At 40.5% G+C, this 24,984-nt stretch overlaps 1 protein-coding gene and 1 long non-coding RNA gene across 2 annotated transcripts in view; both read left to right on the top strand.

Moving 5' to 3' along the window:
* LOC133246745 (ATP-dependent translocase ABCB1-like) overlaps positions 1 to 24,984 on the top strand; it is a 109,933-nt gene that overhangs the window by 46,938 nt on the left and 38,011 nt on the right. The gene's annotated exons all lie outside the window — the stretch shown is intronic.
* Positions 2,555 to 24,666, top strand: LOC133245958 (uncharacterized). Its single transcript, XR_009735829.1, has 3 exons — positions 2,555 to 2,741; positions 3,302 to 3,372; positions 22,490 to 24,666. It is a non-coding gene; the product is annotated as an uncharacterized LOC133245958 (long non-coding RNA).

The raw sequence follows: 24,984 nt of genomic DNA, 5'->3' as shown, positions 1-24,984 counted from the left end.
GTGGAGCAAAACAACTTTTATATATATATATATATATATATATATATATATATATATATATAAGAGCTTTATTGAAAATTCTGTGGGCTATTCTGATCCTTAAACCATGTACTCCTTGATAGAGATTATCACTTGAAGCTCAAGCCTGTAGAAATAGTGCAATCAACATAATATATGTTCTACTTTAAAAAATATCCTGTAACTCAGCCATAAAAAGAATGAAATAATGCCATTTGCAGCAACATGGATGGACCTAGAGATGATCATACTCAGTCAGTCAGAGGGAGAAAGACAAATATCATATGACATCAATTTTATGTGGAATCTAAAAAACTGATAAAAGTGAACTTATTTACAAAACAGAAATAGAGTTGCAGACATAGAAAACAAACTTTTAGTTACCGAAGGGGAAAGGGCGCGGGAGATAATTAGGAGTTTGGGAATCGCATATACACAGTACTATATATAAAATAAATAATGCGGAATTACTGTGTAGCACAGGGAACTGTATTCTATATCTTGTAATAATCCATAATGAAAAAGAATCTAAAAAAGAAAAAAAATATATATAAAACTGAATTACTTTGCTGCATACCTGAAACTAACACAACATTGACAATCAACTATACTTGAATTAAAAAAAAATCCTGCATTGTTTTAGGGAGGATATAGGGCATTTTTCAAGGATACGTAAAATATTGAATATATGACAAGATCACATAAAGTAAATGAGGGACAGGGTAAAACAAAAGTGGAAAAAAAGAGCAGAAGCATGAATCAGATTAAAAACACATGGGAGAAAGGGGAACACCTTATACATTTGCCCCAGGTGGAACAAAGGGTTGGTGTTAAGCCTTTAAATGGTTGGGCTGATGCTATACACACACATTTCCAGTTAGAACACAGAGAATATGAGTGGTCTGTTAGAAAGGCTAATTAACAGTTTGTAAAGAAACCTGATTGTATAGCTAAGTGAAAAAAAAAAAAATCAAGGCAAAGAAAATCTGGAATAAAAGATAGCAAATTATGGCTTTGAAATATGAGTTACTTAAAGTACAGAAAATACACTATGCTGTAAAAACTAAAAAGATTTTCTTCTTTTAAACTTTTGCAGCGATCTGAGAGGTAACTCCTCTGTCAGTGAATGAAGACAAAAGGTTACAAAAACATCCATTTCCCCTGGGTTGACAAGTATGAAAAGCTCTGATGTGAGTTAACGCTGCTTTATGAATTTAATTGTCTTCACAATTGCACTTACTTTTCATCAATTTGAGGAAAAGAGAGGACCAGAAAAACCTGTAAATGGTAACAGTAGATATGGCATTAAATTACAACTAAAGGAACATGTTAAAATACACGATACTTTTAGAAGCCAAATAAAAATATAGGAGTTTTAAAACACCTTGAGAAAAACAGGGCATTCACCGGATGGCTAAAGCCCAAAAATATCCGTTTCAACTTACATATTTAAGAAAAAAATCTTCCTATTTATTTCTTGAAGCAGAAAGTGTTAGTCGCTCAGTCATGTCTGACTCTGCAACCCATGGGCTACAGTCAACCAGGCTCCTCTGTCCATGGAATTCTCTAGGCAAGAATACTGGAGTGGGTTGCCATTCTCTTCTCCAGGGGATCTTCCCCACCCAGGGTTCAAACCCCATCTCCTGCATTGCAGGTAGGTTCTTTCCCATCTGAGCCACCAGGGAAGACCATTTATTTGTATGTCCCTTCAAACAAAGGTGTATACCTTAGAAACTGTCTAACATACTGAAAAAAACACTTGCAGAAAAATTTCACCTGGCCTTTTAAATAATACTGCTTGGAAGGGAATTTTATCTTTTCACCATATCTTTAATTTGTTGTTATAAAGAAAAAAAATATGACTGTAAAAAAAAAAAAAAAGTACCAAACTGTGTGTACTCTAATGAAAAACAAAATATGAGAGCGGAAGGGAATTTTAACTACAGAATGGACAAAACTGGAGATTGTTTTATTAGAATATACTGGATGCGATATCAAAGAAAATTTCCCTTATCTACTCGAGTCACAAGAAGCGAATTGTATAGTGATATTTTTATCTCAGTTCAGTTCAGTCACTCAGTCGTGTCCAACTCTTTGCGACCCCATGAACTGCAGCACGCCAGGCCTCCCTGTCCATCACCAACTCCCGGAGTTCACCCAAACTCACGTCCATCGAGTCAGTGATACCATCCAGCCATCTCATCCTCTGTCGTCCCCTTCTCCTCCTGTCCCCAATTCCTCCCAGCATCAGAGTCTTTTCCAATGAGTAAACTCTTCGCATCAGGTGGCCAAAGTATTGGAGTATCTATATACTCATAATTTCGTGGACTTGTACAGACAAGGGCTCTATAAACATAAAAGTCCTCGCTGATAAGCGTTCCGCTGCTCGTCCTTTTGCTGAGGGGCAACAGAAGCGAGGCCATTCCTCCCATAATTCCAACCTGTTTAGTAACTTGGCGCAATCAGGATTCAATAGAACCGGCCGGGAGCTGTCCCGAGCCTGCGGCTGATTGGCCGAGCGCAGAGCACCGGGCGTGGGCTTTGCGCAAGTTCTCCGCTCCCTGCTCCAAGCTCCCAGGGGAAACCAGGGCTTGTTGGACCAGCGGCTCTTCAAGGCTCAGAGGAGCCGAGACCGCTGTTCGCATCCGCCGCGCTTTTCCCCTGGAGTATGAATCTACTTCCAAGATTCACGCCTTAGTGAACATTAAGAGGGAAAGCCCGAGGTAGGGCGCGGGAAGCTGGGGACTAGACGGAGAAGGTTCGGGGGGAGGATGGGTGGGCTCTCTAATTTCCTGAGTTGGGTTTCAGAGGAGAGGGAAAGGGAGATTCCAATTGGCAAGTCCAAGGGGACCCAAAAGGGTGAGACTTATTCTCAGTCGGGGAGCTCTGAGGTACCCCAGTCTCTAGTTTGGTGTGGTTTTGTTGTTGTTGTTTTGCGCTAGTTATGCGTCCTGGAGTCTGCTGCCCCGAGCCCACAGAGCCAGCGCTGTGCGGGCAGCCGGGCTCTGAGCCCGCGGGCAGATGGATGGCGTGGGGAATCGGGAGGCAAAAGCCGCGGTCGAGGCGGGCAAAGTTTGGGCCGGGCCGCCGCCCTGCCCCTGTACTCGCGTGCGGAGGCTGGATGCGTGGCGCTGAGGCATGCCCCTGCGGCGACCCTCGCGGCCACGAGCCGCTGGAGCATCAGGGCGAGCGCTCCGCCCTTCTGCCGGCGCGCTGTAGTAAAGTTCAGTTTCACCTTAGCCTTCTGAGGTGATTTGACTGATTGGCTGGAGTTGCTCCTCAGGTCGCGATGGATCTTGACGGCCGCAATGGAAGAGCAGGGGGGAAGAACTTCTTGAAAAGGGACAAAAAAAGGTAGTTTGTTTCACTTTCTTACTTTACATGGCTTGAGAAACTTGGGAGATTTGTTTCTGGCCTCCAACTCTGAATTAAATGAGCTGATGATGGTGGTGGTGATGGGGTGTTTTTGTTTGTTTGTTTTTTATCTTAAATACAGGCAATTGCGGAGGTTCGCTGGCTTGAGTTGAGCCCAGCATTTGCACGGTGAGCTTCTTCCTCAGCTTTCTGGTCCCACACAGACCAAGGCTCATTTCCTTTCCTGTGTTTTATAACCTTCTGATTTACGTGTGATGTTGATCGTGCATGAGCCTGAACCGTGCGCTGCTTGTCTTCTGCTTTGTGGTCCAGTCTATTCCTTCTGGTAAAACAGTCACATAAACATTGCATGTTTGTGGCACGCAGCAGATGGGGCAGAAGGCCACGACTACTTTTAAGTATTCTTTTTTTCTTTTTAAGGCAATGAGTATCTGACTCTGGCAGAAGTAATTGTGAGACGAATGTACCACCAAAGAATTACTAGAATGGGGTAAAATTATCCTGTGTATAGAATTGGTTCTGTAATCACATAGGAAAAATAATTATCTTTAGTAAATTTTGATCACAGTGCAGTATCTGTACAGGAAATTTTTAATTTCATTCAGTAAGCTCTTTGTTAGTAATAAATGGTAAAATTAGTAAATATATTATTAGAAACCAAGCTTTTCAGTGGAAGAGAAAACAAATACAAGTGTGGACATTAAGTAGACTTTTTGAAAACAATGTTGAATTTGAATGTGATTTCATGATTTTTTTTAATAGATCAGTTTCTGTCCATTGAAATGGATAGTGAATGGCAGAGAGCACACTCAATGTCAATCTTGGTTTCTCAGTATCCTTCCTTACAAAAAAGGAATCTGCACCCCATAGAGAAAGGGTTAATGCCAATTGAGCCTGAGCTTGGAGTATCTTGTGGTACCTGAAAACAAGAGGTGGAGGGCGATTATCAAAAAGGACACAGGAGCTGGCTTAAAGGGGCTTTCACTGGTCCACATCTGGGACAGTTTGAGCATCAACAAGAATAATGACTGTACTTGATTGTGAAATACTGAGTAAATTAATTTTTAATAAAATTCTGAGAGGAGGAGGAAAACAAAGGGGGAGAGAGGGAGAACCTTCTTCACAGAAAAATGTTGACACCTGCATTGTTGTAATTGGTTCAGGCAAGAGTTGTTAATGGATCCTAAACCACTCAGAGAAAGTTTGAATCTATAAATTAGCCATAATTCTTAATTGGAAAAAGGAAAATGTGATTTTTCCAGTGAAAAGATACCTCAGTTCTCCACCTTATCCAAGTGATCATACCTGGCCTGGCTCCTGGTGGAATAGACTGCCTTAATGACATGACACCACCTAAGAAGTATGTTTGCAAAATCATTTAGTGAATCTAACTTATCAAGCTTTCAGACTAATGCTGTCCAATAGAAATATAATGTGAACCACATTTGCAATTATTAATTTTCTAATACCAACTTTTAAAAAGTAAAAAAAAAAAAAAGTAAAAAGAAACAGGTGAAATTAATGTTGGAAATACATTTTAAGGATCCAAGTATATTCAACCTATTATCATTTCTACATGTAATGAGGATTATTACTGAGACAGTTTGCATTCTCTTTTACAATGCATCTTCAAATCTGTATTTCATACTTACTGCACAATTTGGACAAAGTTTGAAACAGACATATCCAAGATGTGGGACATTCTATAAGACACCTGTTTTTGTTCCTATTAAAAAGTCAATGTTTGGTGAGAGGTCGGTGGGAAGGAGAATTTCTAGATTTGAAAGAGACTAAAGAGACAAATGGAGAAGAAAATGGCAGCCTGCCCACTCCTGTATTCTTGCCTAGGAAATCCCATGGACAGAGGAGCCTGGAGGGCTACACTCCATGGGGTGGCAAAAGAGTCAGACACGACTTAGTGACTAAACAACAACAAAGAAACAAAACCACCACGTATAATACGTGAGCCTTAATTACATCAGAGTTCTAAAAAGGAAAAACCTATAGAAAACATTCTTGGAAATTTTGAATGTGGATTGATATCAAAATTGCTGTTAATTTTATTGTATGTGATAATGGTAGGAAAACATGTGAAGTGCCATGATCTTTGCAGCTTATTTTCAAATAGTTTGATGATTAACAGTTATAATACAAACTTCCTTATGTATTAAAGAAAATATGGTCAAAATGTTCACAGTTGTTGAATCCAGGTGAAGTTTTAATGGGTAGTCATTATTAGTATTCTTTTTTTTGTTTGAAGGTTTTCATAATAAATTCTCATAAAATAGATTATATAGAGTAGAAGGTAGATACATCCCTTTTTAAGTTTTTAAACTTGGTACATTAAACAAATATGTATTTTTTGATGCAAACACTTAGGGACATTGAAATAAGACTTTGTGGAAGGAAAGAACTTTGTTTGACAGATTGGTGGTTTCCAGAGGTGGAGGAAAGGGGGACAAAACGGGGGAAGGGGGTCAAAAGGTCCAAAGTGCCGGTTATAGAATAAGTCATGGAGGTGTAATGTACAGCAGTGTGACTCCAGTTAATAACACTGTATTGCATATTGGAAAGTTGCTAAGAGTAAATCTTGAAAGTTCTCATCACAAGGAAGAAAATTCTGTGACTGTGTATGATGACAGATGTTAACTAGACTCGTGATGATTTCCCAATATATATAAATATCAAATCATTCTCTTGTACACCTGAAACTAATACAGTGTATATCACTTATACTTCAGGTTTTAAAAATTTCATTGAAGGACAATTGCTTTACAGTATTGTGTTGGTTTCTGCCAAACATCAACATGATTCACCCATAGGTATACATATGTCCCCTTCCTCTTGAACGTTTTTGAAAAAGGTGTTCAATAAATATTTGTGGGGTATTTACTTATTTATTCTTCTTTAAGAGCCCATATTTTGAAAACAGTATTTCTTTTGAGCTTGCACATACCTTCATTTTATTGTTGATTGGTCTACAAACTTTTTTTTCAAACTAGAAATTTTTTTTTAGTTAAACTCTTATTAAACTGTGCTCACCATTATTGATGTGATTCTGTTTTTTATAAAGCTATGTATTTTTCCAGTTTTATTGAGTTATAATTGACGTATGATACTGAAAGGTTGTTACTGAACCACGAAAAGATGCTGGGATTCTTGGCCTCTGGAGGAGAAGAATTCAATCTGGGGCCAGATGCTCAGAGCTTTTGTGTAATAAAATTTTATTAAAATATGAAACAGACAGAGAAAGCTTCTGACATAGACATCAGAAGGGGGCAGAAACAGTACCCCCTTGCTGGTGTTAGCAATGGAGTTATATACCTTTTAATTAGTTATTACAATGAATCAAAAGAATAAAAGAATGTCTCAAGTTTGTGAAAATTTTACCAGACCCACTCCCACAATTTACATTTTAGGATAACAAGATTAGAATTTAACAATAGAAGGATCCTACCAGACCCACTTGCATAATACATTCTAAAATATCAGGATTAGTCAGAAGGTTTTCCGGAAGGAGAAACAGTCTTCCAACCGGATACATTGTTGTTGCATAATCCCTAGTACAGAGTTTAAACTGAGTTGTGTAATTGACCAAGACTAAGGAATGTAGAGGAAAAAGACTTTTGTCATTTTCTCCTCCTTGAGAATTACAGACCCCCATCTCCCCTTCAAGAGCCCCACACCCCTTTCTCCTCCTTGGGAACCCTGAACTTCTTATCAATCTGCCTAGGAATTGACTCTCTCAATACCTTGTAAGTTTAAAGTGTATAGCATAATGGTTTGAATTATAAATATTGTGATACACTACCACAACAAGTTTAGCTAACATCCTTCATCTGATACAGATAAAAAGAAAAAAGATTTTGTATTGTGATGAGAACTTTTAGGATCCACCCTCTTAACAGCTGATTCATCTGTATCATATAGCACTGTTAACTGTAGGCATCTTGTGGCACATTGCGTCTCTAGCACTCTTTTATAAGTGAAAGTTGGTGCCGTTGGACCAGCTTTCTCTCATCCTGTCTTCCCCCTCTAGAAACCACAAATCTTTTTTCTTTTTCTATGAGTTTGTTTTTTAAACTGTATATTCTAATTCAGTCATAAAGAAGCATGTGACTTGCTGATAATGTGAATAGGTATAATGCTTGGGTAATAGTACCCTTTGGCATATTTGTGTTTGTAAAGATTCTTTGTTAAAATGTGAGTTGATAAGCAACTTCCTATTTGTCAGCACTGTGTTGGAGCAAATGGGGATAAATGAATCTTCTAAGAGGGGTGACAGTGAGTATTCCCGGCAGGGCAGTGTCTCAGAAGTCTGACCCTGCACCAGATAGCCTGGTGTCTGGGAGTTAGACTTCTCCGTGGAAAGCTTGGCTTCGTTCTAACTGTGTGACCTTGGACAAGTGAGTTAACTCTTCTCACCTGCAGTTCTCTTGTCTGTAAAGGAAGGATAAAAATGTGCCTGCCTCACAGAGATTAAGATGAAACGAGGTCTTGTATGGGAAGTGTTTACTTAGCCAGTGTGTGGAACATTATAAATTCTTCAGAGTAGCTGCAGTTTTGGAGAATGAAAAAATAAATAAAAAGCTTAGAGCTAAAACTCAATTCTGTATGGCTAGTTTTCTCCCCTCATCCTGATTCCAGGGGTACTGAAACCGTGCCTGTACTGGGAATAGGGTGGAACCGAATCTGAAGAGTTATGTTTGTGTATTTTGTGTGTTTCTCAGTAGTGGAACATCGCTCCAGAGCCAAATATGGAGTAGACGCTGGGTTTTTTTGCTTTAGAAGTTTCTTCGACTCTTTGACCTTGCTTAGCATAAAGAACAAAGACACAGATGAATTTACTTTTTGAACTTGAAAAGCTGTGTAAAAAGAATGTACTTCTTCCCTGAGATAGTCTTTCTTTTAGAAATAGGAAAATACAGATGCGGAGGTTGCTCTCAAAAGCTGGATGGCAGTTAGAGTAGAACACCAGTTAGAGAGTTTTGAATCTGTGCTCGAAATAATTGACCTTTCTCTGCCTGAGGACAGCTTTTTTTTTTTTTTTTTTTTTTTGCAGTTTACAAACCATCTTTTTTGATGGTGCATTTTCTAGGTTGTGTGTATTGCCACCATGGCCCATTTAAGGCTCCAGACATCTTTTCAGAATTAGATTTGCTCATGGAGAGTAATTGAATTATGTTTCTTTCTTAGGATACTTTATGCCCTGCATGTTTGCCACTACTCTCCCTGAGGTAAAGGAATAATATCTAGGTAGATGAAGGATAATATCTAAATAGATAGAAGGATAGACTATCTATTGCTAAAATCACTGAGATGATAATTAAAGGGATTAACTCTGGGGAGCATGAGTGAGTTCTAAGTAGAAGAAAGACAGGAAGCTCCCTTTTTTTAGTGTTAGTTTTGTAATTCCAAATTTGTGTGTCTCTGTGTATTCATCATTGAAAATTAGGAAATACCCAAGGCACAAGGAAGAAAATAATTGAAATCTTGACAGAAGTCTCAACACCCAGTGATAACCCCATGTATAGATTTCTAGGTATATGTAAACATACTTAAACTTTATAAATGGGGTCATATTATAATCTGTTTTTGTAATGACACTGTAGACATGTTTCTTTGTCCTATTTGTTTCTAAATATAAGCTCTACATTGATTGGATATAGATTTACATAGTTTTTAAAGTTTTATGTCATTCTGTTGCTAGGTTTTTCAGTAAAAAAGATGAGAAGAAAGAAAAGAGACCAACCGTCAGTACTTTTGCAATGGTGAGTTTGAATGTGTTCACTATTCTATCTATACACACACACACACAGCTGATTCACTTTGCACAGCAGATACTAGCACAAGGTTGTAAACCAGTCTCACTCCGGTGAAATCAAAGCGAAACAAAAGGAAGTGCTGTGCTTCTCTTGATCTAAAAAAGAGGTATTTGATCTGGTATAATATTTTCTTGGGGAGTATGTTAGTGAAGAGGTAAAACGAACTCATTTAATTCAGCTTGTTTTCAGGGAATGATGAGCATTGGACACACACTTGCTGTGTGCAGTGAGCCTCCAGAGTCCCCTGTCCTGCCCTGGGTTTCAGTATTCTCCTAACCAGTTATGTCACCAGTGATATGTCAACTACACAAGCACTCTCCCATTGGCGGTCTCAGTCCTAGATGGAGGAAACCAGCCTCACGGAGTGCGGTTCAAACAAAACCTGGGGTACCCTGTCGCCAAGGGCTCTAATCCTGGCAGGTTTGAGGTCAAAGTCCCAGGCACTCATAATAGAAGTTAGCAATGGGTTATTAATTACTATGGCTTAGTACCTGTCACTGTGCTTCTGTGCTGAATAACTGAAAATCTGGAATTTGAAAACCTTATTATACTTCTTTGTCTTATTTTCTGGTTTCATGGTGGCCACTGAGAAGCTTTTCTTTAATCAGATTTGGAATAAGACAGGCTGGTTGATGAGCCCTCTTTACCTGTATCTGTTTCTGTTTTTTTCCCTGAGAATGCAGATTTAGGGGAACTGTGCAGTTAGAACCTGGAAGACTTACTGAACCAATTAAGTCTTGTAGTACACCCCACTCCAGTACTCTTGCCTGGAAAACCCCATGGACAGAGGAGCCTGGTGGGCTGCAGTCCATGGGGTCGCTGAGAGTCTGACACGACTGAGTGACTTCACTTTCACTTTTCACTTTCATGCATTGGAGAAGGAAATGGCAACCCACTCCAGTGTTTTGCCTGGAGAATCCCAGGGACAAGGGAGCCTGGTGGGCTGCCGTCTATGGGGTCGTACAGAGTCGGACACGACTGAAGCGACTTAGCAGCAGCAGCAGTACACACTTTGTAATTCAGACATAACGCACCAGACACTTGTAAAATTTGTGTATGTGTGTGGGGCAGGCTATCTTAGAAAATGAATATTTGTAAAATTGAATATTAAGTATGGTTACAAACATAAAAAAGAGCTGCCTTTTACACTCCAGTGATGTTATATGCACATCTTCTTGCACTCCAGTTGCTCTTGATAAAATTCCACCTTTGAGTCTGTCTTTACTCTCTTTGGAATTTTGGGGAAATGAGACTGTGTACTCGGGTTATTCTCAGAAATAACCAAGTGACAGTTTTTGTTTTACATTTCATTTTATATTCTTATATTAAAAGAACCTTTGGTGTTAAAATAGGGTTTATTCCCAAGATTTAATTTCCAATTCTGTTATTTTGAGACTAGAATATTTCTGTCTTATTTAATTTCATTTTTTATAAGTAAGTTAAATTTAAAAAATTAGTCTTATGTTTTAGAAAATTTATCAGACCTAATATATATAGAGGTAAGACTGTTAAACCAATTCAGGCCACCAAAGAAGAAAAATCTGGAGTTTGAAGGCCAGGTGATAATTAAAACACAAATACAGCTTTTTATTCCATGTGTTGCAATAAATACTTTCTATGTGAATGCATTAATCTTTACAACTTCCTTGGAGATAGATACTGTTATTGTTTTAATTTTGTAGATGAAGAAAGGGAGGTGAGACTTACTAACTTGCCCAGGAATACTCATCAGGGCCAAGGTTCAGACCTGAGAAATTCACACTAAATCATACTGCTCAGGTTGGCATAGGAAGGAAGGAATATATTCTTAGCTTTTTGATGGAAAGCTATACTGAATGTTTATGTGGCTTTTCCTCATGCCTTTCTCTTAAAAGAGTTGACACAGAAAACTGAACTTGTGTATAAAATCTATATAGACAGGGACATATTCAGAATGTTTGACAGTAAAATGCTGATGCTATTAGTGAGAGAGTCAATTCCTAGGCAGGTTGATAAGAAATCCGGGGGTCCCCAAGGAGAGAGGGGTCTGGAATTCTCAAGGAGGAGGAGAGGACAAACTTTTTTTGTCTACATTTCTTAGTCTTAGTCAATTGCACAACTCAGTTTAAACTCTGTACTAGGGATTCTACAACAACAGTGTATCCTGCTTGAGGACAGTTTCTCCTTCCTGAAAACCTTCTGGCTAATCCTGTTATCTTAAAATGTGAATTATGAGAGTAGGTCTAGTAAGATCTTTACAACCTCCAGACGTTCTTTTGATCCATTGTAATAACTAATTAAAAGGTATATAACTCCATTGCTAACACTAGTGAGGGGGCACTCCATCCCCCTTCTGATGTCGATGTCAGAAGCTTCTCTGTTCCTTTTATACTTTAATAAAACTCTATTACACAAAAGCTCTGAGCAATCAAGCCTCGTCTCTGGCCCCGAATTGAATTCTTCTCCCCTAGAGGCCGAGAATCCCGGTGTCTTTCGTGGTTCAGCAACAACCTTTCATTAGCATTGCTGATTAATAAAAATTTCCAGCTAAGATAAAAACTCGTGTGTGTTGGGAGTTTCCAAGAGCCCCAGGTTCGATGATTCACTTGGGGGACTCACAGGACTCAGCGTATTGCCATACTCATGGCTAAGATTTAGTACAGAAGGAGGACAGAAAGCAAAATCAGCAGTGGGCGAAGGAAGGCGGGAAAGGTCCAAGAGAAGCGCCACGCGTCCTGTCTAGTGGAGTCGACTTGATTCCTCCAGCAGTGAGTTGTGCCGACTCACTGTGTGAGATGCTGTTGGGGAAGCTCAGTAGGGACTCAGTGCCCCAGGGTTTCTGACTGGGAGCTGATGATGTAGGCACAGCATGTACCAAAATTCCAGACTGACAGAAGGAAGGCAGACACTCAGCATAAAGCATGTTGTGTGTACAAATCGTTCGGCCACTTCTATCAGTTAGGGTGATGGTTACTCTTCCCAAAAGCCAAATTCTAGATGCCAGCCGAGGGCTAGCCTTGAATGCAGGCTCAGGCTTGCAATGTTAACTGCTTTCTGTATACCAGCCCTGTTAACTTTTTTCTAGTAGAAGACTTCTTTCTAGCAGTCTTGAGAAAATGATGACAAAGAGGTAAGAAATAGATTCAAATTTTTTCTACTGGCCTCTATTTTCTATCAGGCTTTGTTGCAACATTTTGTTGTTGTTTAGTCACTCAGTCATGCCCGACTCTTTTGCAACCCCATGGACTATAGCCCGCCAGGTTCCTCTGTCCGTGGGATTCTCCAGGCAAGAATACTGGAGTGCGTTGCCTTGCTTACATTAGAGCCAGAGCCTTTAACAGCTTTAATCATTTATGATAGTATGTGATTGGTTAAATTTTTATTTGCTTGGAATTGAAAGGTTCTTTGATGCAGTTACCTTGTGGCCACCTGGTCATTCCTCATTGGAGACTTTACCATCTGGCTCGGTGTCTCCCTCTCCGCCCCTGGTGCTCCTACTATCTTGGGTGACTTTTAGGGTGTTATAAGGATAACCACTCTTTCCCTCCCCTTTATTCCAGCCACCCATGCACACACTTAGATCCTAGATTTGTTATTTGAAACTGTTCTACATCCAAAGTGCTATTATGAAACAGTTAGATAGAATTAGCCAGCTATCTCCTCTGTCTTCAATCTGCTCACTGTTTCCCTTGGATCCTGAGTCCCCTGACCTGTCAATTTCCCATCAGCCCCTTCTTGTTTCCCTTCTCTTATCACCTTAGAGCAACGATCATCACTTTGTTATGCTCCTGCCTGAGCTGCAGACTTCCTTTCACCTGTCACCTGTCAAGCCCAGCCCAGGCAGATGGACCATCTGTTTTCTTGGTGCCTGAACCCCTGCATCTGATGGGTGCTGGAGAAAAGCCTCATGGCAGCATGTATCCCACACAGAAATGCTACTCTTCCTCTTCTCGCTGAGTATGTTAAGCCTTTTACGAATTTCCCATGTTTCCCCACAAGCCCCAGCTGTTCGTGGATGACCCCCCCTTTTTTTTTTTAAATTTCACAAAACAAATGGAAGCCCCCTGACAGAAGTTCCTCAGCTCTTCTCTCAGTCTACAAACACACCGGTACCCAGGTCAATTGCTTCCTCCTTCCCTCCTGTTTTAACAGAGGAAGCATTTGGTTCTTTAATCACCCTCTTGTACACTGTGCTTTGGCTCCTGTATCCTCTACATTCTCAAGGACCTTACATTATTATCATTATCCTTTCTCTTCTGTATCCTCCATCTCTCCTCTCAACTGGGTCTTTCTGATTGGTATTTACATGTCACCTATCTTATTCACTAACGCCCTCCTTCATTTCACTAAGCCTTCTCTAGCTTGCTTCACAAATAGGAGGTGACTTTGCTTTCTGTCTGTATCACTTCTTACATTCTAATTTGGCTCTGTCTCCACCACTCACCGAATTCAGTGGACAGTCTCTGCTGACTTTTAAGTGGCACTTGACGCTGTTCACCATATTCATTCCTCCTGTTTGCTTCTGCAGTGCCAGAGTCTGCTCATTTTCCTCCCGGTTCTTTGGTTCTTTTCTTGTGTCACCTTTGCCTGTGAACTTAGAGCTCCTCCACCCCCAATCCTTGGAGTCAGTGGTATTGTTGGCCTTTCTCTAGTTTCACATGGCCATTTCTAAATCATTTTCACGCAGAACTCCTTTCGTATTTGTTTCATTCTGCACAGTTATAATAGCGTCTATCCATTGGCAGCGATATACCTTCTAATTTCTAGTCACTTCTGCTTCTCCGCTGAGAACCTTGGCATTTTATTGCTTCTCCTTTGTTCATCTGTGGGCTCCACATTCTTTTATTTTTGTCACCTTATTAACATCTCCTAGGTGCCACATTCTTTGACCTCTTCAGTTCCAACAGCCTTCATCCCTACCTTCCTTTAGTAAATTGCACTATGAACAAAGACCTTTGGTTTATCATCTGGGTGGACTCCCATCTCTGCTGCTGTAAACTCAGATGAACCTCTTCCCCCTGCTTCCCCCAACTACTTCTGATCCTTCTTGTTTGGCCATTCTTCCTTAGTATCCTTTTTTTTTTTTTTTTTTTGAGTATTTATTTTCTATTGCTGTTAGCAATAGTGGCTTAACACAAATGTATTATCGTATAGTTCTGTGGCCCCAAGCCTCACTGGGCTAAAGTCAAGGTGCCATCAGGGCTGGATTCTCCTCGTGGCTCCAAGAGGGAATGTTTCCCTCTTTTTTCAGCTTCTTCAGGCTTCCTGCCTTCTTGGACTCCTGGCCCCTTCCTTACTTCCCTCATCATTTCTCCAACTACTGACTCTGATCCCCGTGGCTCCCTCTTATAAGGCTCCTTATGATGACATTGAGCCCACTGGGATAATCCAGGATAATTTCCCCATCTCAATATCCTTAATGTCTGCAAAGTCCTTTTTATCACGTAAGGAAGCATATTCACAGGTTCCTGCAATTAGGATGTGGTCAAGCCCGGGAGGTGGGGCATTGTTCTGCCTCCTACTCCTGCTCTGGACTTGGTTCTGTCAACCACTCTCTACCTCCTCATCCCCCTCCTCCACGTTAGCTCCTCTACAAATTATCTTACCCATAGTAGTCACATCAAGTCACCTCAGTTCCTGCCTGAAAACCCTCTAAGGAAGGCCTTTCTTTTACACTTAGATGGGAGGTTGAGCATAAAAAACAAACTCCCTCCTCTGGCCATCAAAGGCCGTCTATAGCCTGACCTCTCTCATCTCTAATTTCACGTCAGACAGGTCTCCTTCACCTTCTTCTGGCCACAGTGGTTGTCATGTCTGGTCCTTGAAACACACAGGGCTTGTATTCACCCCAGGATCTTTGTGTTTGTTCTTGCTGCCTGGGATTCTGCCTTAGGGCAGAGGGGTTTCATGTGTTTTCTTCATTACTGTGCTCCAGGATCCTAGAACAGTGACTGGAACTTTAATAGGGACTTGCATACTGAATGAATGTTGAATATTGTGAATGATTGTTAAATGTCTATTTTCTCTTTATTTGCATATTAGTAAAATATAAGCTTTATGAGGAGTGATAGCTTGTCTTAGTCACTGTAGCTAGTAACTAGAACCATGCTTGATCCTTCAGTTCAGTTCAGTTACTCAGTCACGTCTGACTCTTTGCGACCCCATGAATCACATAGCACGCCAGGCCTCCCTGTCCATCACCAACTCCCGGAGTTCACTCAAACTCATGTCCATCGAGTTGGTGATGCCATCCAGCCATCTCATCCTCTGTCGTCCCCTTCTCCTCCTGCCCCCAATCCCTCCCAGCATCAGGGTCTTTTCCAATGAGTCAACTCTTCGTATGAGGTGGCCAAAATGTTGGAGTTTCAGCTTTAGCATCAGTCCTTCCAAAGAACACCCAGGACTGATCTCCTTTAGAATGGACTGGTTGGTTCTCCTTACAGTCCAAGGGACTCTCAAGAGTTTTCTCCAACACCACAGTTCAAAAGCATCAATTCTTCGGCACTCAGCTTTCTTCACAGTCCAACTCTTAACATCCATACATGACCACTGGAAAAACCATAGCCTTGACTAGACAGACCTTTGTTGGCAAAGTAATGTCTCTGCTTTTGAATATGCTCTCTAGGTTGGTCATAACTGTCCAAGGAGTAAGCGTCTTTTAATTTCCTGGCTGCAATCACCATCTGCAGTGATTTTGGAGCCCTAAAAAATAAAGTCAGCCACTGTTTCTACTGGTTCCCCATCTATTTCCCATGAAGTGATGGGACCAGATGCCATGATCTTAGTTTTCTGAATGTTGAGCTTTAAGCCAACTTTTTCACTCTCTCTTTCACTTTCATCAAGAGGCTTTTTAGTTCCTCTTCACTTTCTGCCATAAGGCTGGTGTCATCTGCATATCTGAGGTTATTGATGTTTCTCCCAGCAATCTCGATTCCAGCTCGTGCTTCTTCCAGCCCAGCGTTTCTCATGATGTACTCTGCATATAAGTTAAATAAGCAGGGTGACAATATACAGCCTTGACGTACTCCTTACTAGGTGCTTAATAAATATGTTTCGAATGTTGAATGAATGCATGCATAAATGAATGAAATCATTGACTTTGGCCTCCAGCCAGGTATCATGGTAAGATCATGTTCGCCATCTTGCCTGCTGGATATCACCTAAGCCTCTCCCCTGCCAGCACCTTCTGCTTTGCCCTGGGAAGTCTACCCCCTGACTTTCAGTCCTGATCACTCTGTCTCCTGTATGGTTCTGGTTCATCCCCTCTCTCTTCCCTGTAAGTATCTGACCAAACAGTTTTCATTTCCTTGTATTTAAAGGGCTCTAATTGTAAATAAACTTCTGTATTAGATTTCCCTGGAGAAGGAAATGGCAACCCACTCCAGTATTCTTGCCTGGAGAATCCCATGGACGGAGGAGCCTGGTAGGCTACAGTCCACAGGGTTGCTAAGAGTCGGACACGACTGAGCAACTTCACTTTCACTTTCTTACATTTCACCCTGTGTATTACATTTTTCTTGTCTACTTGATCCCTTACCGTAAGCTCCTGAAGAATCTTTTTTTATGTTTCTAAAACCAATGACAGTACCTGCTTATATTGTATATTAGTATTATATCATATGGCTAATAAAGGTTTCTATTATGAAGTACCATTTTTAGCCTCTTAACAGCTTTGTGAAACTTTCTGTATATGAGTATTTTCCTCATTTTTAAGTGTAGAAACTGAAGGTCAAGGTTATTAAGAGATTTTTTTCCCTCCAAAGTCTCCTTTTGAGTAGTTGACAGAGGTGGGATGTTGCCCTGAGGCTTTTGTCCTATTCAGCGGTGTTACTACTGCCCTCAAATTGAAAGGTTGTTGCTGAGCCGTGAAAGATGCCGGAATTCAATCCGGGGCCAATGACGAGGCTTAATCACTCAGAGCTTTTGTGTAATAAAGTTTTATTAAGGAATAAATGAGATAGAAAGCTTCTGACATAGGCATCAGAAGGGGGCAGAAAGAGTGCCCCCCTGCTAGTCTTTAGCCAGATGTTATATTGCTACTAGCAGTCTGCTAATTAGAGAAAGGAAATGTCTCAAAACTCAGAGACTGGCACCAGGCCCCTCACCTACAATGTGCATTTTGAGATAACACTGGCCCAAGGTGAGTTGTCCAGGGCCATAAAATGATTGACATGAATCTTGAAGAAAGACAGGTTTCCAAGCAAATACAGTCTCATTAACACAGCTTAAGAGAACATTTGCATGAGTCTGTCAAGTCCTTCTGAAGCTTAGGCAGAACAGACTGGAAGATGGAGTCTAGGGTAAATGCATAGGCCATTAACATAGCTTAAGACAAACAGTTCCTTAAGAAAAACCGCATTGGTTAGCTCAAGGTTTGAGAAAGTTAAGCTTAGGTGGAACCAGGTGTCATCTGGGCAACACCAAATTTTAAGAGAAACCTCTTTTTAAATTTGTATAGAGAAGGGGGAAAAATCTAACACTTGTTTGTTTCCTCCTGCTGCTGAAGAGAGAGAGAAAAAATGTCTGACACTTGCAGCCTGATTCCTCCATTTGGAGACCCCTGGCCTTCCTGCCTGTTACCCTCTCAAAGTCTTCTTACCACATCCCTCCAGAAATCAGTCTTGCCTCATGTCACAAATAACTACAAGGTTTTGTACTTTTTCAAATTTGTCCTCATTCTCAGACACTTGTTTGTATCTGTGCTCACTTTTAGCTCATTCCTTCTAGCCTGAGATGAAGAGACATACCTTTCCCTATTGGAGAACCTTTTCTCCTTTTAAAAAGTTTTATTTTGATTTTTCAACCACATAGAAAGGTGGAATAAAAAATATAACCTATATACTTATATAGCCATTGTCTATAATTAGTAGTTTTTAACATTTTTTAACATACATTTCATCTGGAATTATAGATTTCATGATATTTTCCAAGTACCTCCGTTTCTGTCTCTTAATTTTCCTACCAAACATTTTCCTTTAAAACATAATACAGTGATTATATTTAACAAAGTGAATGTTAATTCCTCAGTATTATCCAGTAGTTTATATTTGAACTTTCACAATTAGCTCCCCTAAGTGTGTCTTACAGTTGATTTGCTCTGTTTTCTTCTCTTTTTAAATAACATTGACCTCTTGAAAATATGGTACCAATTTTCCTATAGAATGCTTCACCCTCTGGACAATTTCTATTACTTTGTTCTGGTGTCATTTAACTTATTATTCCACATCTTGCGTTTCTTATATGCTAAAAAAAGTAAAAGTCTTTCAGTTATCTCCAACTCCGTTGTAGCTGATAGACTGTAGCCCACCAGGCTCTTCTATCCATGGGATTTCTCAGGCAAGAATCCTGGAGTGGGTTGCCATTTCCTTCTCCAAAGGATCTTCCCGACTCAGGGATCAAACCCAAGTCTCCTGAAGCGTAGCCAGATTCTTTACCATCTGAGCCACCAGAGAAGCCCTATATACTGAGAGTTAAGTCTAAAGATTTTAATACATTCCTGCTAAATATTTTTGGTAAGAAAATTGCATAGGGAATGCTGTGTCATGTGTCATCACACCTGGAAACATCACATGTCAGTGTATTTTACTTTTCTGTGGTACCGAGTTTGATCGCTTGATAAAAGTGATGGCAGATTGGATTCCTCCATTGTGGAAGGAGCTCTACCCCCTTGCAGATACGAGGGGTCTTGGGGCATCAGGGAATATCTTGTGTCTCCTAATAATTATTGTGTCTTGCCTGCTGATGATCCCTCACTCCAGGTTCTCAAAATAGTGATTTCTCTTATTTTCTAGGACATTGTTGCACCTCAGTTTCCCTCCTGTATTTTCACCAATGCTCTCTTTGACTCATTTACCTACAAACATGTAGAAGATTTCTTTAAATAGTTATCCCTTGGCATTACAACCGTCTCTAGTAACCATCATCTCTCTTGCTTTTGTCTTAAGGTCATAAAAGAATGGTCCATGTGCTATCTACATTACTCGGTCTCCAAATTATTCTTAGTCACACTCATTATTTCTTGCTAGACTACTGGACCGCCAGGGAAGTCCCCCTCCTTGCTTTTCAACCCGTGGTAAACTTTCGAATCTGGGAGGAACCATCATCTTCTTTATGAAGCTTTTCCGCAAAGGACAGAATGACCCATTCGCTCAAGTTTGTGTCTTCTCTACTCTGTATACCATGCTGTCAAGGCATGCAGAATATATATTGAATATCCTTTTTTTTTTTTTCCATTTGAATTGTATTTTCGGTATTTATTACTGGATTTCTTCAGTCATTGAATAGCATTTAGTAAATGTTTATATTCATGGCCCACTTTCTTTTATTCCAGTCAGTGATTAGTTTTTGAGGTGGATAGTACTTTGGGAGTGGTGATGAGGGAAATCCTTGTATATCAATTATCTTTGCTTCATCTATTGAGGAATTCGACACTTTTCCACTTTATAGCTTTTAATAGAAGGTAAATCCACCTGCCAATGCAGGAGATGCGAGTTTGACCCCTGGGTTAGGAAGATCCTCCCGAATGGGAGAAGTATTAATCGCTTCCCAAGTGGGCCTATCACAGTCCCAAACCCACTCCCCTTACCGTGTCCTCTTCTCATCAGGTTTGCGTCTCAGGAGCTCACTCTTTCTTTCTTGTGATTTGCCTGCAATTAAAGAGTTTATGCAGATCTGCTCTGCTCTTTGGGAAGCATGTATCTAACTTGTTGCTTTCCCTTTCCTTCTCACTATGGAGGCCTAATTGGTTTCCCAGGTGGTTCAGTGGTAAAGGATCCGCCTGCTGCTGTAGGAGATGCAGGTTCGATTCCTCTGTTGGGAAGATTCCCAGTAGGAGGAAATGGCCACCCACTCCAGTATTCTTGCTTGAAGAATTCCATGGACAGAGGAACCTGGTGGGCTGAGGTTGCAAAGAGTCAAACATGACTGAGAATGCACGCCAGCATGGAGGCCTAATTACATTAATACCACTTAACATTTATGCCAGTGCTGTTAGGCAGCAGATGTTTGACCCAAGCCACTTTCTGAAAGCAGCAAAACATATTTCCTCAATGGTGTCCTCAGAGGGACCTTTGGCAATCATGGTGTTTTAACCAAGAAAAATCTTGAGCTGAAAAGTGGCTTCCAATCTTGGGAATCAGAGTCACAAATACTATATTTCTTACATTGAGCTGTTATCAGTTCAGTCGCTCAGTCATGTCTGACTCTTTGCGACCCCATGAATCGCAGCACGCCAGGCCTCCCTGTCCATCACCAACTCCCGGAGTTCACTCAGACTCATGTCCATCGAGTCGGTGATGCCATCCAGCCATCTCATCCTCTGTCGTCCCCTTCTCCTCCTGCCCCCAATCCCTCCCAGCATCAGAGTCTTTTCCAATGAGTCAACTCTTCGCATGAGGTGGCCAAAGTACTGGAGTTTCAGCTTTAGCATCAGTCCTTCCAAAGAACACCCAGGACTGATCTCCTTTAGAATGGACTGGTTGGATCTCCTTGCAGTCCAAGGGACTCTCAAGAGTCTTCTCCAACACCACAGTTCAAAAGCATCAATTCTTTGGTGCTCAGCTTTCTTCATAATCCAACTTTCACATCCATACATGGCCACTGGAAAAACCATAGCCTTTGTTGGCAAAGTAATGTCTATGCTTTTGAATATGCTTTCTAGGTTGGTCATAACTTTCCTTCCAAGGAGTAAGCGTCTTTTAATTTCATGGCTGCAATCACCGTATGCAGTGATTTTGGACCCCCCAAAATAAAATCAGCCACTGTTTCCCCATCTATTTGCCATGAAGAGATGGGACCAGATGCCATGATCTTAGTTTTCTGAATGTTGAGTTTTAAGGCAACTTTTTCACTCTCCTCTTTGACTTTCATCAAGAAGCTTTTTAGTTCCTCTTCACTTTCTGCCATAAGGGTGGTGTCATCAACATATCTGAGGTTATTGATATTTCTCCCAGCAATCTTGATTCCAGCTTGTACTTCTTCCAGCCCAGCGTTTCTCATGATGTACTCTGCATAGAAGTTAAATAAGCAGGGTGACAATATACAGCCTTGACGTACTCCTTTTCCTATTTGGAACCAGTTTGTTGTTCCATGTCCAGTTCTAACTGTTGCTTCCTGACCTGCATATAGGTTTCTCAAGAGGCAAGTCAAGTGGTCTGGTATTCCCATCTCTTGAAGAATTTTCCACAGTTTGTTGTGATCCACACAGTCAAAGTCAAAATAGATGTTTTTCTGGAACTCTCTTGCTTTTTCCATGATCCAGCAGATGTTGGCAATTTGATCTCTGGTTCTTCTGCCTTTTCTAAAACCAGCTTGAACATCTGTTATAGATCTCTGTAATGTTCCAGAATGTCCTGTGCATCTCATGAAGCCCTCGTATGTAAGAGAAGAAGGAAGGTGAAATTAGGCACGTTCAAGGTGGTATGGCTGTAAATTGGTACAGCCGTGGAAAACAGTATAGAGGTTCCTCGAAAAAATAAAAATAGAACCACACTTCTACTCTTGGGTATAGATCCAAAGAAAATGAAGACATTAATTTAAAAAGCTCTCTGCACCCCAGAGTTCTTAATAACAGTATTTACAATTGCCAAGATGTGGAAGCAACTTAATTGTCCATTGACAGATGGGTGAAGAAGATGTGGTGTACACACACATATGCATACAATGGAATAGCATTGAGCCATAGAAAGAATGAAGTTATGCCTTTTGCAGCAACGTGAGTGGACCTAGAGTGTACTGTGCTTAGTGAAGTAAGTCAGAGAAAGACCAGCGCTGTATGTTATCATATGTGTAATCTGAAAAATAAATGAATATAACAAAACAGAAACAGATTCACAGATTCAGAGATCAGGAATATTATCTGTGGGGAAAGGGAAGATAGGAGGAGCAAGATAGGGGTATAGATTAAGAGGTATAAACCAACTGTATAAAATAAATAAGCTACAAGGATATATTGTACAGCATAAGGAACATAGCCATTATTTTATAATAACTTTAGAGTATAATCCATTAAATTATTGAGTAACTATTGTACACCTGAAGCTAATATATTGTAAATCAGCTATAGTTTAATTTTTTATAAAGTGGATAGACTAAGTCCAATATAAAGAAGAAAGTCAAAACTCAAAAAAAAAAAAGAAGCAAATACCTGCTTCTCTTACGTTATTAGGCCAAGGTGGTTGCAATAGTAGTCTGAGAGCTAACTATTTAGATTTTGGATACATTTGGAAAGTAGAGTTAACCATCCATGACATCGTGATAATCGTTCCTATTGTCTGTATTTTCTCCTTTTTTAGTTTCGCTATTCAGATTGGCTCGATAGGTTGTATATCGTGCTGGGGACTTTGGCTGCCATCATCCATGGAACTGGATTCCCCCTCATAATGCTGGTGTTTGGAGACATGACGGATAGCTTTGCAGGTGCTGGAAATTTCGGAAACATAACTTTTTCAAACATGACTAATGAAAGTAAGTGTTGTTTGTGGAACTGATTTTTTTGAAAGCTTGATGAAAAATCATTGACTCACAGTGAAGTTTGTGGAGTCTTCACTAAGTATGCATTAGTGTTTTTAGTGCTGTGGGAGATGGAGGGGTCTGAGCTATAGTTCATATCTATAATGAATTTGAGAGGACGATATTCACAATCATTAGAACATACAGTGAAAGTGCTGGTAGAGATAGATGGGAAAAGAGAGAGCTCTATGAAGTCAGAAATATCCCAGGCAGTTTCAGGAAAAGCTATTGGAACCTAATCCGGTATTTTAATATTAAGCGGGAATCAGTTACGCAGTTCCCTGACATATTGATTATGGGTACAAGAGACAGGAATCCAAGATGATTCTAAAGATTTTAGTCTGAGAAACTGCATAAGCTGGATGCAGTTACTAACAATTGAGATGAGGAAGATAGAGGGAGATCAGTTTTGGCAGTAAATACCAGAAATTTAATTTTGGGCATCGTCACAGGTTGGGCTTTTTGGAAACATGGAAATGGAAAAATGGGGACAAGAGAAGCTGTGTGTGTGTTTAGGATGGGAGATTAACAGCTTGTTTGTATGCTGATAGAAATTATCCAAGATAGAAGAGAAAGTGATGCTTTGGGAGAGACAGAGAGATTCGTTTGAGTGCTGTCCTTGAGAAAGGAAGGAAACTTATGCTTAAGAGGAAATACTTATTTCAAGTACAGGCATGAATAGTTCACCAACAATAACGGGTGAAAAGACAGAGTATTTGAATGTTAGTGCTCAAAGGTTGGTATACTTGGACATGAGGACTTGTAGAACTTGTCTTCTCAGTCAAATAGGAAGCAAGACATTTGGCTGATCAAGAAAGGAAACCTAAATTAAGTTCTAGGAATTCCCTGGCCATCTAGTGGTTAGGACTCCACACTCTCTGTGCTGAGGGCCCAGATTTAATCCTTGGTCAGGAAACTAAAAAAAATCTCCTAAACTGCATGGCATCACCAAAAAAAAAAAAAAACTAAAATAAGTTTCTTAGAGTGAGAAAGTGAGTGGACTAGGGTGTCACACACTTTCACATCCTTGAACTTGATTGAGGAGAAACTGGCTCATAACTGAGCTCCCAAGTCACCTTTGGTCAAGTGTACATTGATTTCGACTAAACCGCACAGAGACTTACAGCCTGATGTGCACTCAAGTCATGGAAACCTTGAAGAGGCCTTTTGTGCACTCCAGGATTTAGTGACATAGATTTTTCAGGACCTATAAGTCTCTGATGATTGCTGTGAATCCTTTCCCCCAGAAATATGCACGCAGATGTGCATGCCATTTGGGGGTCTTTATGGATCCTCTGATACCTGTCTGTGGATCCTAGGAACTTTGTGTGTGTGTGTGATGCTGAAGAGCACGTTCTTTACCCTGCGGCAGGACTGCTTCAAATTATGTGAATGCCGGTAATGAGTTGGGCTAGAGAATCTTACTGTGTGTCTGAGTTCTGTAAAATTCTCATGTGTTTGTTAAGCCCCTTCAAAGGGACCGGCCAGAAGATGTTGCACCGCATTTGGACTGGCACCTTTCTTTCACACCAGTCAGCAAAAGGAAATGTTTAAGGCTTTCTGTGTTCATTGGTTCCCATGCATGCTGTAATTTAGCAATATTCTTTGGAGTTGTGTTACCACCTTACAATGCAAGAATCTTTCAGTGCTCTGTGGTAGCTCAGCCGACTTTATATGTACATCTGTGACCCATTTTGATCTTACTCATTTTTTAATTCAGTCCAGACACACACACATTGATCTAACTGTGGGAGGTTTCTACTTACCCCGCTGTATACCTGCATGTACTCCATGGAGGGCCAGTGCTGAACCCAGCTGTGTTAGTCAGGAAATACCGGGCTGTTAACGCAGCTGTTGAAGGTTGGCCCAGTCTGGGAAGAGTGGACTATCACATGGCTCCCTGCAGCTAGCAGAGCTGAGCTCTCATGGGCCACAGGAAACGCACCTTGAGCCGTGTGGATCGGTCTGTTTCAAACTTTATTTTTAAAAATGTTTTGTATAAGTTTATTGTGTATAATGTTTAGAGGTTGTTTTCCGTTTCCAGTTATTATAAAGTGCTGACTGGAGTCCTTGTGTTGTACAGTACATCCCTTGTAGCCCGTCTTATACCCAGCAGTTTTGTACCTTCCCCTCCAGGCCCTGTGCTGCCCCTCCGCTGCACTCCCCCTTCTCCACTGCTGACCCTGGTTTGTTCTTTGTATCTGTGAGTCTGTGTCTCTCATTATGTTCACTAGTTTGTTGGGTTTTTTTTAGGTTCCACATATGATTGATAATATCA

This window comes from Bos javanicus, chromosome 4 (genome assembly GCF_032452875.1).
Source record: "Bos javanicus breed banteng chromosome 4, ARS-OSU_banteng_1.0, whole genome shotgun sequence".
In the NCBI taxonomy this organism is placed as follows: Eukaryota; Metazoa; Chordata; class Mammalia; order Artiodactyla; family Bovidae; genus Bos; species Bos javanicus.
The sequence above is the reverse complement of the archived record's forward strand: the minus strand, read 5'-3'. Positions and strand labels throughout refer to the sequence as shown.